The sequence below is a fragment of the Carcharodon carcharias genome, chromosome 26, assembly GCF_017639515.1.
Source record: "Carcharodon carcharias isolate sCarCar2 chromosome 26, sCarCar2.pri, whole genome shotgun sequence".
In the NCBI taxonomy this organism is placed as follows: Eukaryota; Metazoa; Chordata; class Chondrichthyes; order Lamniformes; family Lamnidae; genus Carcharodon; species Carcharodon carcharias.
In genome coordinates this window covers 18,201,724-18,220,921 of record NC_054492.1, presented here as the reverse complement: position 1 = coordinate 18,220,921, position 19,198 = coordinate 18,201,724, and the positions used below count along the sequence as shown (strand labels likewise).

The window sequence follows — 19,198 nt, the reverse complement described above, 5'->3', positions numbered from 1 at the left end:
AAAGTGATGGCATCCTCTTACCTAATCATTTTTCTTGCATCTCACTTAAACCTCATTCTACAATCTCTTCCAATTTACAAGCTGTAGATGGTGTACGCAATGCACCTCTTACTTTCTTCTCTTCCTCTTCCTCAAATTTTATCCGTGCACCTTTTTGCTTTCAGATCTTCGGGAGGTCCAATCTGGCCAGACAGTGGGAGAACAGCGATAAGACAACGATGAAGCACCATAACTTGATTTCACACTTGCAATCAGCTCATTCTGACATTATGCATAGAGGCGGGATCTAAATATCTGCATGTGATGAGGTATAAGGCACAAGTGCACTGCAGCTTGGGCAGCATGCAATGATAACCAGGAACCACTTAATGTATCCACTAATTATTTTTGCCAGGCCTGACCAATTTATTTAAGTGTGTGAGCCTTTAATACTTATTTGTGTGGCTGCACATGCTTGGTAACTTAAAGGGGTCAACATGTGTTTGCGCAGAAACTTTCAGATTGCTTTGTAAGTGCGCAGCTTAGGAGAAACAATGATGCCAGCTTGCCAGAGAGAAGCCTATAAAAGAAGATTGATAGGTAATAACAAAATGCTTTCTGCATTGGGAAGCCAAGGTCAAGCAGCTTTGAGGAGCCACTTCTGAGTGCTGCAGCGGAAGCTCAGACTGCTGCCATGCAAAGTTCACAGACATCCAATAACCTGTCCTCCAAAAAATTACTAGGATTGTTAACATGTAGCCCCAGGGGAATTGCAGTAACTCAATGGGGTGTGAACCTGCTGTGCTGTCTCAGGAAGACAATATTTCTACTTCCGCTCCTGTCAGGTCTGTTAGTGCCCTTGCTATTGCCTGTCAGCCAGCCAGCTCAGACTATTGCTGCCCATGTGAGATGGTGCAATCTCCAGCTAGGTCTCCTAAGCCCAACTGCCCAAGGTCCTCCGGGGCATTTGCAGTCTCCTCCACTCAAAGTCAACAGCCTTTCACCAGTTATGTTGCAGGTTCCGGTATAAGACAGAGTTGACTTGCGTTGCTTGCAAAGTGATACGTATATACTCAATGGTGCATGGGGAAGCCTGCAATCCTTGCGAAGCCGTGTTCACTTTGCCTGCTGCTGTTTGACAAGTTAGAAAGAAATGTAGTTTGTAGCTCTCATTGCTTGTATTCCAAAGGGAATGCCTACCATCTGAGAGAAACTGGTTTGTGCAGAAGCCTTGAGTCAGCTAAAGCTCCATCAGGACCTGCCACACCACTTTTTGTAGAATTTTATAACTTCCAATGACTATAGAAAGCACCAAACCCTTGTAAGAATCGAAGCAACAACCAGCAAATAACCTGTAAGGAGTTGATGATCCATTTAAATGGTGTTAAGAGTTTCTTCCTAAGGCCGGATGGTTAAGGGAGGGTGTTAGCTGAAGTATTGAACTTTGAACTGGCACCAGCCACCGCTGGCATGAAATCAGCTGATAACATGATCCATCTGCTCTGTGTACTTCCAGCAGATATTAGCTGCGTATATGCTAATACTCTCAACCATTACAGTTTCTGGTACAATTAGCTCGAAAAGTGTGTTATATGTTGCAGGCATCTTTAGGAATTTTAAGGGCACTTGTAGCCCCCAAAAAACTAGCACATTCAATCTCAATTTCTCACCCAATAAAACTCGTTTGGCCTCAGTCTACATACAACTTTAGACTTAGTCACATCATGTAATACATCAATTGAAGTTTTTCATTACTGTGCCTGATAGATGACAGATTTCCATTTCATTAAATGGAATGGGTGGAAAATCATGGACTGACAAGCAAGCAAATGAATAACTTCAGTTTCAATATTAAAAATGTAGTTGGTGTTCTGTTGTGTTATTCAACAAATAAGCCCTTTTTCTGTTTCCTGTTCTTTCCAACTCTAATTATTTTTGTTTTTATAGAATCATGTAGCACAGGAGGAAACTTTGGCCCCTCATCTATACCAGCTTTGAAAGCGATATCCAATTGACCCTTCTTCTGTCCTCATTTTTCCCTTTCTGTGTACGTATCTAATTCCCTTTTAAACATTACTGTTTAAATTTGCTTTCAACACTCTTCTTGTCTGTACATTCCAGACCTTCATCACTTGCAGCACAAAGAAGACTCCCCAACCCTGGTTCTTTCGTTCATGATCTTAAATCAATGTCCTCTGCCAGTGAAAACAGTTTTTCTTTATTTGCTTAATTAAAACCCTTCATAATTTTAAACACTTCTGTTAAATCTTCCCAAAAGCCTCTCTGATTTAAGAAGAACAATCCCTATTTTCCTGGCCTCCTGACATAACCGAAGTACTTCACGCTGGTACAATTTCTAGTAAATCTCCTTAGCATCATCTCTAAAACCTTAATCTTTTTCCTGAAGTGTGGTTCCCAAAATTGGATGCAATTCCCCAGCTGAGGCCCAATCAATGATTTATAAAGATTGAGCATAACTTTCTTTCTTTTGTAGTCTCTTCATTTATTTATAAAATCATGGATCCTCTATGACTTTTTAATGAACTTATTAAGTTGTCTTGCCACCTTCAAAGACTTCTGTATGTGATCCTCCAGGTCTCACTGTCCCTATTACCCTTTTAAAATTGTACCATGTTGTTTCAGTCTATCCCATACCCCCCTCACTCTCCCTCTTTCCCTCTCTATACGGTTGTCATACAATGTAAACTCTCTGCTGGCTCATCTCACTATTTCGGTCTTACTCTATCTGTAAGTTTTTGTTCTTCTGTATATTTTTAATGTGTTACAAGTGTGGTAGAGACCAATAGCTTTTGAAAATATATTTGAATTTCCAATGACATACTTAAAGGAATTGCACAAGATTTCAAGCTGAAAGACTATCACTGTAACAAACAAACTAAAAGCACCAGTAACTAAACATTACCTGGTAGGCAACTAATACTCTAAACTACAGAAAAGATAATCTTTATTAATATTTATGCATGTAGTGGTTGATAACCCCCATCACATACACAAAAAAATAGCCAAGCTGTCAAAGCTTTTCATCTAGTACTCATCAGGACAGGTTTGCAAGAATAGCAGTTACAAAGAGAACCTTATACTGCATAAGAAGAGAGTGATGCAGTATAAATATCCACAGTCTTTGTAGGAAACAATCCACAGTCACTCCCAGCTCCCAATGGGTTCACATTTCCCTGTTTTGCTGCATTGTAATGTCCCATGACTGCTGAAAAGCACTTCTTCAGTTTTTGGAGAATTTCTAAACCGACTACTGCTGTAAGGCTCTCTCTGGTGATTTCTCCTCCAGGCTTTGCCAGTGCAAACCTTCCAGAGTCTTCAGAGTGCTACGGTAATTGCCTCTTCAACTAGAGACTGTCCTTACTCCTGCATTCTGCCTAGTAGCTCATAAAACCTTATTCACCCTGCTGAGCCTTTTAACTCTGTGATCTCTCTCTCTCTCTGCCCCCCCCCCCCTCTCGTTCAGTCCAAAAAACTCAGAGACCAAAAATCTATCTGCAGTCGCCCCAGTTTCTCTTGCCCTTGTTTTCAGGTATGAAATGTGTCATGTACATTTCAATAGCCTCAGACTTGGGACCCCTGTTCCCAGGTTAACCAAACCAAAGAGGCTTGTTGTCAGGGAGAATTCATAGCTGATCACTGAAAAAAGAGATATGCTGTCAAAGCTTTTTGTTTTGCGCTCATCAGGAGAGATTTGCAAGAATACCAATTGTAAAGGGAACAACAATTTATACTGCTTCACTCTCTTCTCATGCAGTATAAATTGTGGTTACCTTTACAAGTTGTTAGGGGTGGGGCAGGATTGGTGGCAGAGTGCTCTCTGAGTTATGGGAGCATCCATGTGGAGGGGGATGCTTTTTATTGCCTTTCACCAACTACATTGTATTTTATCTTTTAAGACAAGGTCAAAATTCAGACGGGGTGTATTCAGCCTTGTGAGATTATCACAATGAAATACTATTAGAATTTTACAATGTTTTTAATTGTGTCAGTTTTATGTAGGCTCAGTTTCTCAAACAATTTGGAACAGACTTTTCAAAGCACTTCAGTTTGGATCCATTATATTGCAGTCTAAAATGTTCCAATAAAGCTGCTTTGAATTGTGTTAGACGTTTCATACACTTTAAATTTATCTTTCTGGAGATTTAGTGGTGGTGTGAATTAAGTTAATAATGTAATTCATATGCAAACACTGTTGAAAAGCTTGGATATTTCAGTGGGAAAGTTACCTTCGAATAAAGTTTTATTTTGTGTATGAGGAGATATTAAAACTCCAGTTTCAAAAATCAGAAAGCCCAGCCCTCTAAATATTTTAAAATGACAAGTTTGGGTCTTTTACATAGAGGTCCCAAGTCTGTCAACTGGAAGTACACTAGTGCATTCCTTCTAATTACCTACTCTCGCATTTAAATGTGCTTTCCAATTAGCTTTCCAACATGATGTAATTTAAAATTGCAAACTGCTAAGTAATTTTAGAATATTGCCTCATCCCAGAGTGCTACAATATCCACTGTTGCATGAAACCAAAAGTCCCTGCACTTCATTCAACCCTAAATCAACCAGTAATTATGCAGTCACCCATAGGCCATTAATGACATTACCAAATGAATCCTTGTATACACAAACTTTTCTATATATATTTCATTCACATGTCTTTGATCTTTAAGAAATTCTGTAATATCCATGAAGAAAGATTGATGATTTAAACTGCTCTTCGGGTGTTAAGAACTTCAAAGAACACATTATAAGGAAAAGAGAATTGCTGCTGTCTCCTGTTAAACTTAGAGTTATCAATTATAATATTTTAGAAAAACTTATTATTTGGTTGCTGCATGTAAGCAGTGATGGGTAGTTTATAATACCTAGTTTGAAAATTTCCCTAAAACAAAATTGTATCACTTGTCCTTGAGTAATGTGCAGAGGCTCCCTCTGTCGCACACATGACAGATGTTTCAAAGTGTGTTTTTACATAATATAACATCTTCTTGGTATATTTGCTGGAAATCAGTAGTAACATGTCTATTGAAGTTATTCTTATTGCTGATGTCTGAACATTGATAGGGTTAAATTATTTATGTATGACCTTATACTTAGCACAACTTACTATCATTTTATCTGTAATTCATTGGATTTCGCAAAGCCAAATAATCTCAATGGGCGGAATTTTTAGGTCGGCATGTGGGTACGCACCTGACCTGATCGGACGCGAAATCGCGCATGATGACGTCAGGTGAGCATCCTGACGTCATCCCGCGCTCATGTAATATTTCGGTCGATTGGCAAGCGCGAGTGCCAGAAGCAGGCCCACCGACAATTAAAGTTGTTAAAGTTCCAATTGACCCCGATTTTTCGTGGTCTGTCCAACCTTACAGGGCTTTGCATTTTTGATGAAACTTCATCCAAGGGAGGGATGAGTTTTCTGTTATTAAATTTTTAAAAAAATGTATCGACAGGATTTTCATCATGTATATGCTCAGGTGACTGATTGTGATGCTTGGACGTTTTTTTTCCAGATTTTAAAAACTTTATTTATTGGTTTTGAATTCTTCAGCTCCCTGAGGCAGCTCTCTGCCTTCAGGGAGCTTTCATTCAGCGCACCCCTGCGCCTGTGATTACATCAGCGCCCGCCCCACCCTGGCAGCACCGACTGTTTTAGCATGCGCTTAACGCTGGCTGACCGTGTGAAATCGTGGTTGGGGGCTGATCATGGATGGCAGTCCGTTCCCCGGGGGCTCCTGGGCCTGCTGATCGTGCCCGCACGCCCACCTAAAAACCCTGCCCAATATGTTTTTGCTAATGGTGATATTTTAGACTATGTTTGGTTCCATACTTCAGGCCCATGAAAAAGGATTAATCAGACCATCTGAGAAGGTTGACTCAGTGGATTCCTGGGATAAGGGATTTGTCATATGAGGAATGATTGAGCTGGTTAGGCCTATATCCATTGGAGTTTAGAAGAATGAGAGGTGATCTTATTGAAACATATAAGATTCTGAGTAGGCTTGACAGGATTGATGCTGTCAGGATGTATCCCCTCATGGGGGAATCTAAAACTAGGGGGTATGGTTTCAAAATAAGGGGTCACCCATTTGAGATGGGGATGAGGAGGGATGTTTTCTCTCAGAGGGTTGTTAGTGTTTGGAATTCTCATGCATAGAAAACAGGGGAGGCTGGGTCATAAAATATATTCTAGCCTGAGTTAGACAGAATTTTGATTCACAAGAGCTATGGAGGGCAGACAGGAAAGTGGAGTTAAGGTCACAATCAGATCAGCCTTGATCTTATTGAATAGCGGAGAAGGCTCGAGGGGCCAAATGACCTACTTCTGCTCTATTTCTTGCTCTCTTATGTTCTTATGATTGATACAAATGCAGTCCCATGCTAGTAAATATGGCGGGGTGCATTTTGGGACAAAGAACTGAGAAAGAAAGTACACTCTGAACATTACCCTCAATGGAATGGAGGATCTGGAATATAGATGCATGGATCTTTAAATCATTAAACACTTAAAAAGCAAAATATTAGGTTATGGATAAAGAGCAAAGGCAAGCGATTTAGAATAGATAGCTCTAATATGGAGCTAGTAGTGGCACAAGTGCAATGGTGCAAATGGCAGTTTCTTGTGCTATTTTTCAAAAATAATTCCATGCAAAAATAAGTTGAGGTCTCCAAAAAAATGTTACACTTGAGTTACAATAACACGTTTTTCCTTGCAGGGTTTGTGGAATACTCTGAGATTTTCTGTATGTATAGTCAAAATTGAGGTGACTTGCAATGAATACTATTCTTCTTCATTTTCTTCATATCAAGTAACTTCTTAGTAAATGTTTAACTAAGCACCAAGTGCTATTCCAGACCTGTTATATAGGAAACTGCAAGAAAACTCTTGCAGTTAATTTACAACAGAATGCTTATTGATTAGTTCTGAGGATATCAATGAACTTATTCAACTGTTACCTGATGCGAATTTCAAGTAGTAACTCTTGCTTCAACAGCTGTAAAAATAATTTAGAAATATTCCTTTAGGATTATCCTGTGGAAGGTGGGACTGCATTTTCATAGTAAAGTGATTTCCTTCAGTGAATGTTGCTGATAAATCTTTGCAATTGAGAATAGGGATAGTAAACTGTTAATTTGCTACTCGCTTCAGGAGAGGGAAGCCAATGTGGTAACAGCATAACTCTTTTTGATTGTACAGTACTTATTTCCTCAGGCAGTTAATCCAGAAAATACACCAACTCAATAAAATGAAGAGTATGCCCTGTAAAGGCAACATATTTTTGTGGAATGTTAAAAAGCTGTCATTAACTTGAGCTGAAATAGTGGAGTGTGCACTAATCTGACCATTGAAAAATACTTGTTGTCAGAGACTTAGTTGTTTTATTCTTGCAGTGCTTAGCAAGGTATGACTTTAATTCTGATTTTGAAGGATAGAAATGTTAAATTGTGCAATGGCGGGTGATGAGAGGTGAAGGATGGAGATTGAAGGCACTCTTAGGATTGATGTTCAACCCACATTGTTAGGATGATACAATGAAATCCCATTACTGCCATAACATAGACTCTTTAATGCTTGTGACATCTCAGTGCAAGAAACCATCTCAATTTCTAATTGTCAGATTGAAACCAATAAACCTTCCTCTACAAAGAAATATTTGTGTTAGTATAATTGACAAATAAATATTAAATGAAATGAATCAACATGAAATTGGGGAGCCTTAAGAAACAGCTTGATTAGCTATTGTCTGAGAATCTAACTAGGAAGTGACACATGCCCATTCAGACTGGGAAATTCAAATTTGAGTTGGAGGAGAAGTTAGGTGTAGTGTATAAGATCATTTGGGACCAGATTAATCAAATTTGAGTCTGTAATCAGAGTTCAAGATTAGGTGAAACAACATACACAAAAAAAGTCTGATGAAGTTTATCAGGTTAATGTTTTTATTAAAAATACATTTCCAACCATTCAATTGCCTATTGGGACAAGATCAGTTGAAAATAGTGCACTTGGATGGTGTGTCAGTCTCCCATGGCCTCCATGACACACTGGAATTGTTAAAGGGGGGATGGTATGGGGCAGTGGGGGTGGGGGGAAGCTGGCAACCCACGTGCCTCCAATTACCTTGCTGTTAAGCTTTTTTTTTTGAGTTTTCACATTTTATTTTGCAACTACTGTACATGAAGGCACAGTACCACAGCAGACCAATGTACAAGATCTTCTCATGACCAGCATCTGAAGTGCCTCTAGATTGTTTGTCTTAGAAAAAGATGTATAAACAGAAGCGTCAGAGTCCATTTACCATGTAAGATTCAACAAAGCCTGATCGGTATCCTATCTTCAGCAGTTGTTCACCTGGACCTCTGCCCCATTTTTTGCCTTTTACACTTCAGCCTGCCCATACGCTTCTTCTGCCACTTAGCTCTCGTGTCGACAAGGATCTCAAAATCCCAGTTTGTTGATTAGCTTGTTAACAGGCTGAAGAGGGGAGAATCACATTTTTAAAGTTAATAGGAAGAGCAAAATTTCTGGGACATGTTAAGGCACAGCTGTTGGGAGCAAAGTGGAGAGCTATTATTGATTGTGGCTGCTGATGAAAAATCATATATAAAAAAGGAATAGTCAAACTGTGGTGCTCATGCAGTGGGACAAAGTTGCCATTTGAGCAGATCAGCTTGAATGAGGAGTGAATGTTTGGGCACGTGTGTAAACCGTGAGGCTACTCGCCCTCTGTTCTCCTGTCTACCCCATTCCTCCAGGCAACAGCAAACCCAGTAATGGCTACTGTTCGCTTTTCAAAATCGCCCTTCAGAACTAATTCCTGCTGAGGAGCATTGAGCTCACCTCCGGCCCATTTCCCCTTTAAAAATCACATCGGGTCACTGACGCTGATGCGATAGAGGGTTAGGATCCAGAAATGATCCGGTCTTCAGGTTCCTGAGCCTAGATTGAAAATTAGATGCCACTTCTCTCATCTGAGTTGATTCAGTGACATTTAGGCCCTACATGCTAGAATTTCCTCCCAAAACCTATTCCCCACTCCACCTCATTTTATTTAAAACAATCTCCTTGAAATCTACGTCTTTGACCAAGATTTCAGTTACAACTTCTAAAATCCTCTTTGTTTTCCTGACACTCGTTTTAATCTGGATTTTGATACTGAAGGTACTATATGGAATGCTATTTGTCATTGTAATTATGGAACCAAATGTGCAACAATCAGATTGAGAATCATAATTCTGCTTGAAGGTAAAGTTATGAACGTATGCTAACAAATTACAATGAAACAGTGACCGTTAAAAATGGACTATGTTGAATCTTGACAAAGCAAACTCATCTGCCTCAAGGAAAGTTAATTCTTGCAACAGGATTTCTTGGAATACATTAGGATAGTTGAAAATACATTGCAATAAGAGCCTAATTATAGAATAAACATTGCTAGAAAAATGTAGCCAATGGTACATCTGTCCACACCATTGATGTGCAAAGCTTCCATTTGGAATTTTCCAGTGTTGTGTGATACATAATAGTTAAACATGCATAAACAAACTGTGAAAGGGTCTTATTTAATAGGAATATAATTAAGTATTGTTGGGAATGTTGGAGTATTGTTTAGTGTATAATACGCAATTAATTACATTGATTAGTTCAATATTGATTGTTGGCAGAAGTCTGAATCTTTGTGAACTATTGTGATGTTACACACAGGAATCAAGATCAAGATCAAGCAACATTAGAAGTTGTGGTATAACTGGATCAGGCCAGCAAATGTAATTTGGTCTCTTTTTAAAGTCATGTATTTTGTTTTATTTTTAAATTTCCATTTTCATATTTCCATTATAAATTTATTTGTCCCCATTTATAATGGGAATTGCTTATATAGGCTTGTCATGATGTAATTACATGATTTTGCCTTATTTGCCACTTGCTGGGGGAAGGTGTAATTACTATGTGATACATTTACATAGTCAGTTTTAATTATAAATATTGACATAGGAAATGATATTGGAAAACGTTGATACGATCTGTGTGTGGTCATAAGATTTTGAATATGCTATTAGTCTATTTTCTGTGGCAGTTCTTGGGGTGTGTTAATACCAAGTGTAATCTTTAGATACAGTGGGGTGAGAGAGCAGAGGTAATTGGACCCTGTGGAAGACATAATTCAGTTTCCATGTTGAAATATTTAAAATATATCCTCATGCCCATTTTCCCATTGTAAGTTTCTATGTCCACGTTTACAAAGGAAACCTTCTATGTAAACTGGTCACGGTGTCATTCCAATACCCCTCATCCCCAAATGTAGATTTTGAAACTTGTCTTCCTCCATGCTTCTGCCTACTACATCTGTGCTATCTTAACCCATTCCCTCCAAGGCAGACTGCAAGAGCACCCTGACCCATGCTTTTGATGCTGTTGCTATCCCAGCTGTGGCAGAGAAGCACAACATGTTCACAGGGACAAAACCTGTGAACACCACTGGCATGTAGATTGCTGCTTCTTACACATAAATTAAACATTCAAACTTAGCATAATTCATTAATGCTGCCAGTATTAAAATTTTGACCCATTACTTTAAAAAATGAAGATCTCTAGATCACTCATGGGAGTTTGACTTGATTTATCCCTTTAATATAATTGCTGCCTTTAAAGCCCAGGCAGTGCCAGGACTTTGTTGATCTGCCCAGCACCCACTTGTCTATGTTTTTCCTTAGTATGGGGGAGGCAGGGGACGGGGGGTGGGGGAGCAGGAGATCTAGTGCAAACTTTCCCAATGCAGCACACTTACAGTGCACCGTGCCCACTTTGTCGATCAGTGCCAGGAGAGGAAGATTATCCACGATATTCTAGAATAATTTCTTTATCTGATATTATCGAAAAGTTATCAGAAAATGTTAATATTGTTCTTCCTCATTTGGTCAGATATTTAATTCTCAGCTTTTTTTTCCCCTCTTCTGATTTTTCTTTAATTATTTTGTATTCGTCAAGATGAGGAGTGTTAATGCTAGGATTCTGAACCTTTCTTATTCCAGACACTAAGTGCCGGCATCAGGTACAGCATAGGCAGACGCAAAGTAAAGTTGATTCTACTCTGTTCAAATAATGCTACTCACCCTCAATTTCAGATCAGCGCATCTACTGTACTTGTGCTATTTTCCCCATTACCCATACAAGCCACCCTGTGGTCTCTCTTTGTGAGGTTGTCAATTAATACCACATTAGGGACAATTTTGTGTGACAGGCTCATTTCGTGTCAGACCCTAAAACAGAGGAGGCTTTTATTCCATCAGTCTGGGTTGGAACATTTTGTTCTTCTTTTAAATTAGCTATTATTTCCTTTGCTGAATAACAAATGCATAATAATTATGTAAAAATTCCATCCAATTATGTTAGATAATTTCTTTCCCAGTAAAATGTATATTTGGGGACTCTTCCCTTCTCTGAGGATATTAAGTTTTCTTTCACCTATGGCCAACTTTGTCTCATGTTGTTTTTCCCTGTCACTGCCTGCAACCACCACCGCCACCACCCCCCCACCCACCCCCGGCCAGTCCTCATTGCTTTCTTTTGTCTGATAAACAGTCAAATTTGGTGTGGTAATGTAATGGCTGCTTTTATTTCAGACTCCTTAGAACATTTTCTCTGAATATAATTTCATTGTAAGAGTATGCCCTGGAATGTCATTGCTGAAGTATGCTTGCTCCCATCAGAGAGCCCTCTGCTGTTCAGTTGGCAATATGCAATTACAATGCATGCCGGATTACATGGCTCCAGCTATCCCAACTCTTTCTTAGAAGGTCCCTTTGCACGACTGCTGTCCTGCTAAATTAACTTCTCTTCACCCCGAACTTATATACTTTGGCCACTGCTGACATGGTCTTAGCTGCTGTTTGTGCCACCCATTCCTTGCCATAATCATCAGCCCCATTACTTAAACACTCCTTTGCCCACTAGTGACTGCCATTGATGCCACAATTCCATCCTGCTGGTCAATTTCTTCATAAGGATCCAGTATTATTCCTCCAGATTTATAGCTCTCTTGTTCACTTTGAAGAACTATAAACCCTTTTGCCCTGCCCTCTCTCTCTCCCCAGCCTTTAACCCTGCTCTACATTCCCCCCATCCCACAACTCCACCCATTCCCCATTGTCTAACCTGCTTAGCCATCTTCCTTCTTCCCCCCAGGGTTTCTAACCTTCCTGTGTCAAATGACTGATTCACAATACTTGTTTCAAATCCAGGCAGCAAGATGACACCCCATTGTGTTCAATGCCATGTGTGCAGTGGTGTAACAAAATGCCTATAATTACAAAATGTACAGGAGAGAAAATGCAGGAACCTGAGAGCAAACAACAGGGAAATTACTTTCTATTTTTTGATTCGAACGGTATTCGATAAAGTTGTGTTTCACAAGCAACGTGAATTGTCGTGTAATTCATTTTAAGTATTTAAATTAATAATTTGGGGGTGGTTTAAGTGCAAAATATTGGGGTATTCTTGGACTGCAAAGTCCTGAAAATCTTGTGAAGTGAAGGAAGAGAAAGAAAAAAATGATTTTTGGGGTGCAGAAGAAAGAAAGAGGTCCCATTTGGGCAGAGGGTGAAAATGGTCAGATTGCAGAGGGGGAGAGTAAACGTGATCCAGAACAGGCATGTCTGACTTTGCTGTGATCAGCAGGGAGGATTACAGAGCGTTATAATAGAACATATCCTCTAATTCTCTGGGTAATATCATGGGAAATCCACTAGTGAATTGCAATTTGATTGTAAAACGACATGCCTCTCATTTTAATGGTCAGAGAAGTCCAATAAACTTGCATCAATTACGGTGTGTCTTGAAAGCAGCTATAATTTTGTGAACTTGCATGCTCTGCATCTTCATATAAGATGAAAATAGATAACATTTCAGATCTACTCATAACTGCAGTCTGCAGTGCTAGCTTTTTTCTGCAAACTTTTAATTTAAATTTGATAATGAAGTTAAAGAAAGGTATCTGGTAAGTGCAGGACATTTTAGCACTCAACATTCGTTATTTGAATTGAAATATTTTAGCTAAATTTCAAAATAAAACTGAGATCAAGCTCTGCTTATTCAATCCTTAGGGGACTTGTTTCTCCCAGCCTGTTGCATTTATGTAAGCCTCAGGCTGCTGTCTCTTGCCTTGAAAGAGGCTGGATTAGAAGTCGGACCCGCCCCAATGGAACAAGTGTGGAGGTTGCAGATGTGAAAGAGGGCTGGGTGGAAGGCCTGCCTCTGAGATCTGGCACTGCGCTGAAGCTATTAAAAATTGATCAAAACAAAAAACATTCTTCCAACCCTCATCCCTGAAACCCCCTCAAACCTCACACACTCGCCATACCCCATCCATTCTAACATATGCCACTTCATGCCTCCCACCCATCCCCTATGGCTCCATCCTATGCTCCTCTATTCAACCCCCTTGACCCCTCATACCCCCTTTGCCACCCTATGACCCTCTGCCCACCCTCATGCCCCTGGAAACCCCCTATGCCAACCCTCCATGCTTCTTCGTACCCCCATGCCACCCTAAACCCCTCTACCCACACCTCATGGCCCACTCATACCTCTATACCAACCCATGTCCCCCACCCACCACCCTTTGCCCTTATCCCCTCCATGCCAACTCACCTAGTATCCACCATTGGCAAGCCATGCTGACATAAAATGAAGTTATGCATCTGTTGATGACATCACTCTTTAAAAAACACTGTCATTGATTAAAAATAAATTCAATACATTGAAATTCTTCAAATAATCTCTTATAAAAAGCATTTCACTTAAGCACTTAATCTCTTATGAAAACAAAAGTTTCTATTCTATAACCATTTGAACCTGTCAATCAAACCGTTCACTTAAAAGGCACCGTACTATAATGATGTTAGGTTAAAAAATCAGTCATGCAGCACAAATCCTATAATGATAGACCTCAGGCATATGTCAACAGGCAGAGTGAAATAGCAGGCACTGATTTTTTTAAAACACTACACATTTTTTAAACCTTAAAGCCCAGCAGAGTTAAATCCCTTATCAGCTTTGACAGTTGCAATGAGCTTTGATAATTCCAATGAGTTTTGACAGTTCTTTCACAGCTTTGACAGCTTGACAGTTCCAATGAGTTTATGCACTTTTTACACACAACCATTTTTACTTTTAACAATCCCAAATGGCACCTGATGTACCCCAAAGGGTGCCTTACCTCTCCCTGGCTGTCCAAATAAATCTTTAAAGTTCAGGCTTCCTCCTATCAATTCTAACCTGCACACTTCAGCAAAACCACACATGAGTGGAGGCAGCTGCTAATTTATATGGGTAGCTGACTCAGTGAGCCACAGATGTGTGATTTAGAACTGTTGGATGGGAGTGGCTGTACGCCGCCATTTTATGTGGCCAGGCAAATTAAGGCTCGCCCAGCAGATCTGCCTCAAGAAGATTCGTTTGACATTTGAAAATTTTAATAAAGAAAAAAAAATAATTTAAGACATGTCCCCTCATGTCACATGAGCTGGGACATGCCAATGAATTTTATTAAAAATTTTTATTAAATTTAAAAAACCTTGATGAAACCTCATCCCACCCGTGGAAGAGGTTTCATGATAAATGTGAAGGCCGCCTGGGCTCTTCGCCTGCCTGCCAACCTTAAGGTTGGAGAGCAGCTCAGTTAATTAGCTTAATTGGTGTTTAAATGGCCTTAATAGGCCTGTGACAGTTCGGCAGGCGGGCAGCCAACTCCAGTGTGCACCCACCGAGCTCAAGATCTGAATAACATGTGGTGACGTTGGGATACACGTCCACCATCACCATGCGTCATTTAATTTGTCGGCGAGCAGGCCCCGCCCCTGCTCGCCGACCTGAAGATTCTGGCCATATACTTTTCAATTCAATGTTATGACTGATATGGTCTTTCCCAAAAATTAAACTCAAATTATTTCTTGATAAAGTTGCAGCATTATGTCATAATCATGAATCCCTTTTGTTGGCGTTCAGTAACCCCTGAAGAATATGGAGTGTGCTGAACGAACAATTGACATCTGGTTCCAACAAAGCCGATGAATACCACATCCTGATATAAGGTTATGTGCTGATATTAGAAATAATAATAGACAATGCAAGTGAGAAAGGAGCCAAATCTAATCCTGGCAGGGGTGGGAGTGAGAGGTTGGGGTTGCATCAGATAACTCTTTCCTCTTGTAGTATATCATAGCAAATCCAAATTACATCTCCCAGGTAGTGACTATTCTGTGCTTAATTTACATAGCGAACATCACCATTTTTCAAATGTTACTGTCCTATTGTTTAGCTAAGCCACAAGGGATTTTCCATGCATTATGCTGTTTTTGGAAAATGAAGTATTAAATTACCTTTCAACATGCTGAATTTCGGTTACAGTACATGCTTTCAGAAAAGTGCTTGTGACGCATTAAAATATTGGAGTATTTGTCAATGGAAATTGTGAGAAGGTAGTAAAATTCAACTGTCTGAGCCAAACAAGAGCTCCTTCATTGTTCTGATGAAAGATAATCGACCTGAAACTTAGGGTGGAATTTAAAGCCTTCCCAGATGGTGAGTTTGGTGGCTGGTGGCATTGAAACAGACAGAAGGGTGGCAGATGGGAACCTCGCTACCTTCCTGCCTCCACCCTGATTAAGACCATGGCAGGAAGGCCTGTGGACAGCCTTCCCGCCCAAGGCCAACTGCACAATTAAATGCACAATTAATGCCTACATAAGGGCCTCATTCCACCTCCACTAGTATTAATCCAGTGATTGTCCGAAGTGCTCACCATATTTTGAGCACGACAAGTAAACCAGTGGATTGCTTGTGGGCTGCAGGGGTGGATTGTGGTGAGGTCCCTTGTTCAAAGGCCCTCAGTGCCTGTGAGGGACCTGGCATTGGGAGTTGGGGGAGGTGAGAGCCATTCACTGCCTTTGCTGCTGGTCCCACCTCTCTTTGCTTTACCTTGCTCTCCCACAACCCCGAGCCCGTGATCCCCTTCCTGCAGAACTCACTTGCGGCCTGGGATCAGCGGCAATCCTAGGCCTCAGGTGGGATTTTCCCCTCAGTGCATTAAGTGCGGCGACACGTGTGGAAAATGGCATTTTACCTGCTTCCCGCTGCATTAATTATGCACGCACAGGAAACAGACTGGATTGTGGACAGGCAGCCTCTGTTTGCCCGCACTGCCATGAGTTCACCACTTCCTCACTCCAGGTGCCATATTTAAGCAGTAGCCGTGCACAGCATTCTCAATGCGCGCAGCCCCGGACTGCTCCACAGGGCCCCGAAAGTCAAGAAAACAGCAGCCCCCAAGTTTAGTGATGTCTGACTGGAAATGCTGCAGGATCCTGTGGAGGCCCGCTGCGATGTTCTCTACTCCCCCTGACGGCCGGAGGACGTTCACCGACCACACCACCCCGGCTTGGGTAGCGGTAGTCAGTGCTAATGTTGCACAGAGGAGATCAGCCATCCAGTGCAGAAAGAGGATGAATGTTCTCCTCCATTCCACCAGGGTAAGTCAGCCATCTGATCATGCTCAACTCATACACTCACAAGCCCATCACACATTCACAGGGATATCACACACTGCCAGTGCAAGGGACATCACCACTCACTCTGACACACACTTTCACAATTCCATCTGGGCTCATCTCCTCTGGAGCTTGCATCCTCATCCTATCCACAGCTCCACTCACCCCCACACATGCCAGGCATCCTTATAATCTGCCCTGACATGTGTCCTGCTCACACTCTCCATCTGTCTTTATGCAGGACAGGCTTGCACACAATCACAGGGGGAGACCCAGAATGGGGGCTGGAAAGCCAGAACTCAAGGTCCCCATTGCCTTCGAGAGCAGAGCCATCAAGCTGGCTGAAGAGGACGTGGACCGTTTCTGCGGCAAAAGTGAGGTCGGTGGCAAAAACTCACTTGCACCAGCTTATTCGTCAGATAATAATATGGGGGCAATGTCCTGTTTTACAGTTGCCTACCATGCACTAATTATCTCTACTTTCAGAGGCATCTCTGCAAAGTGCCCAAGGCCCTCAGCCAGACAGGCCATTAGCTTGAGCCCCGATGACACCTCAGATGAACAACCTGGTGGCAGCACCATTGAAAACGTGTCATACCGCTCACTCACAACCTCCAGCAGTGCAGAGATACACACCTCAGTGGGACCTAGTTCTAGACCAGCCTTGGGGACAGAATCTGGTGTGCACAGCAAACATTCTGGTCCACAGCAGGTGGAGGCAGGGATATCCGAGGTTGCCTGCACTTGGAGGACCGCTGGAGGCTGGGATTCTGTTGAGTCTGAGTGACATAACGAACCTCTGGACTCAGTCTTAAATCAATTGGTGGAGCTGCAGCAATAATCACAGGAACATCAGGGAGGGACGTCAGCTGCATGCCTCAAATTGCAACAAATGATGTAAGAATCTGTCCACATTCAGTCTTAGGTGATAGTGCCGGCATGCCATCAAACTGCGGTCAACTCTGGTAGGATGGCGGTGCCAAGGGGATCTTGAAGCAGGACATTGGTCCTGCACTGCTGCAAGAGCAGCACTCCATTGCTGGAGCCATTGGGTGGGGGGGGGGGCTACCTTGATCTCACTCCAGCTGCCCCATCTCCCCAAGGAGTTAATCAGGTGCCCTCAGGCACCCCTAGGGAGGAGGGCTAGTCAGCAGGCTGCCTCCACTTCTGTTGTGGATGTCGGAGATGCACCCAGATGTAGCGGTAGGGTTAGGAAAGTTAAAATGATTTAGGAGAACAATGGTGGCATGGGTGTATATAATGTACATAATGTTCACAATTGTAAATAGAATCACAACCATTTCACACCTCCTCTTGCTTATGCCTGCTTTTTATGATGAGCTGTGTTGTTGTCAATCAGGTGTGATACTATGGTGCCTCCCCCCACTTATCGCAGATGTCGCTAATATGGACCTCTCGTCTATGTCGTGTGCTTCCATATCACCACAGTGTGTGTCCCTTTCTCAGATCTTTCTCAACATCAATGATCTTAATGTTAAGTGTGCTTGTGGAAGGAACCTCGTTCACATGCTTTGCAGGATCATGTCATGTTTATTTTTGACTGTAAGATTGAGGCAGAGGTGCGCTTACATTTCGTCTGCATTCTTGAAAGGTGAAGGTATAGTGTACAAGGAGCGATGTGTTTACACATGGAGAAGGGTCATTTATTGTGCAATTGCATGTGCTCTCTGTCATCTGGCAGACCTATACCCAGAGCTCATGTGCGCTCCTGTCTGCCAAGCGTGTTTCTGAATTTCTGAGTGTACATCTGCTAAGTTCACCAATAAGTGAGAGCACCTTGCCACCTCAAGATGCCAAAGCTCTGCCTCTCTCAGTCACATTATTGCCCTGGTGATAGAATCTACAACCTTGATTGTTTCTCAACCTGTAATTGTCTATATTGCGGCCACAAGACTCTCATCATAATATTGGGATGCAGCACTGTCCATCCCATCACCTAAGCACTCACTGAGACATTTGATGCTAATTGCAAATGGTGATTTTTGGCGATCAATAGAGCCTTTGAAGATGCTCTGGGAGCACACATCATAGCTTTAGACAATATTGTGGGGAGCATTGGGATAAGAACGAGGATGTACAGAAGCTGAAGTCTGCTCTTTATTAGCAATGACTTATCACTTTGAGGGCCGCGTGGTGTCTGAGCATTTTGGAGTTCGCAAGGGCCAGGCCTGGCCATGAGGACACAATCTATGTCTTGAAGAGGAGGGATTTTAATGTCTGGCACACAAGTGGTTCAACGTCATCATCTTCAGGTGGTCCAAATGCACAGTAAGGTGAGGATAAAAGCAGACCAGCATTCCAAGCTGTGTGTGCCGGATGTTAATGTGATGGGAAAGAAGGTTGCACAGAGGATTGAATCATCTCTGATTAGACGCACACCTGCGGAACATCCTCGGCTGTCTTGACCCAAGTGTCACCGATTAGTTTCACCATTGAGGTTACACAGAATACATTGTCCTGTTGTTGAAGATGGATCTCCTTGAGGAGCTTTGTCAGATTAATGTCATACAGCTATGAGCCCACTGAGGATAGTGGAACAGCTCTTGGCTTTTGTAGGCTGCCGTTGTGATTGGGAAGCTGGAGGGGTGCTTGAAGAGGCAGCACGTTCTGACATCTGATGCCGGGACTCCCTCCT

The 19,198-nt window shown here is 41.7% G+C and overlaps 1 long non-coding RNA gene across 1 annotated transcript in view; it reads left to right on the top strand.

Moving 5' to 3' along the window:
- Positions 1–202: 202 nt before the first annotated feature.
- The window catches only part of LOC121269809, a 64,193-nt gene continuing 45,197 nt past the window's right edge, over positions 203–19,198 (top strand). Inside the window, exon 1 of the long non-coding RNA XR_005941419.1 lies at positions 203–308. This is a non-coding gene — a long non-coding RNA (uncharacterized LOC121269809). The remainder of the gene's footprint in view (positions 309–19,198) is intronic.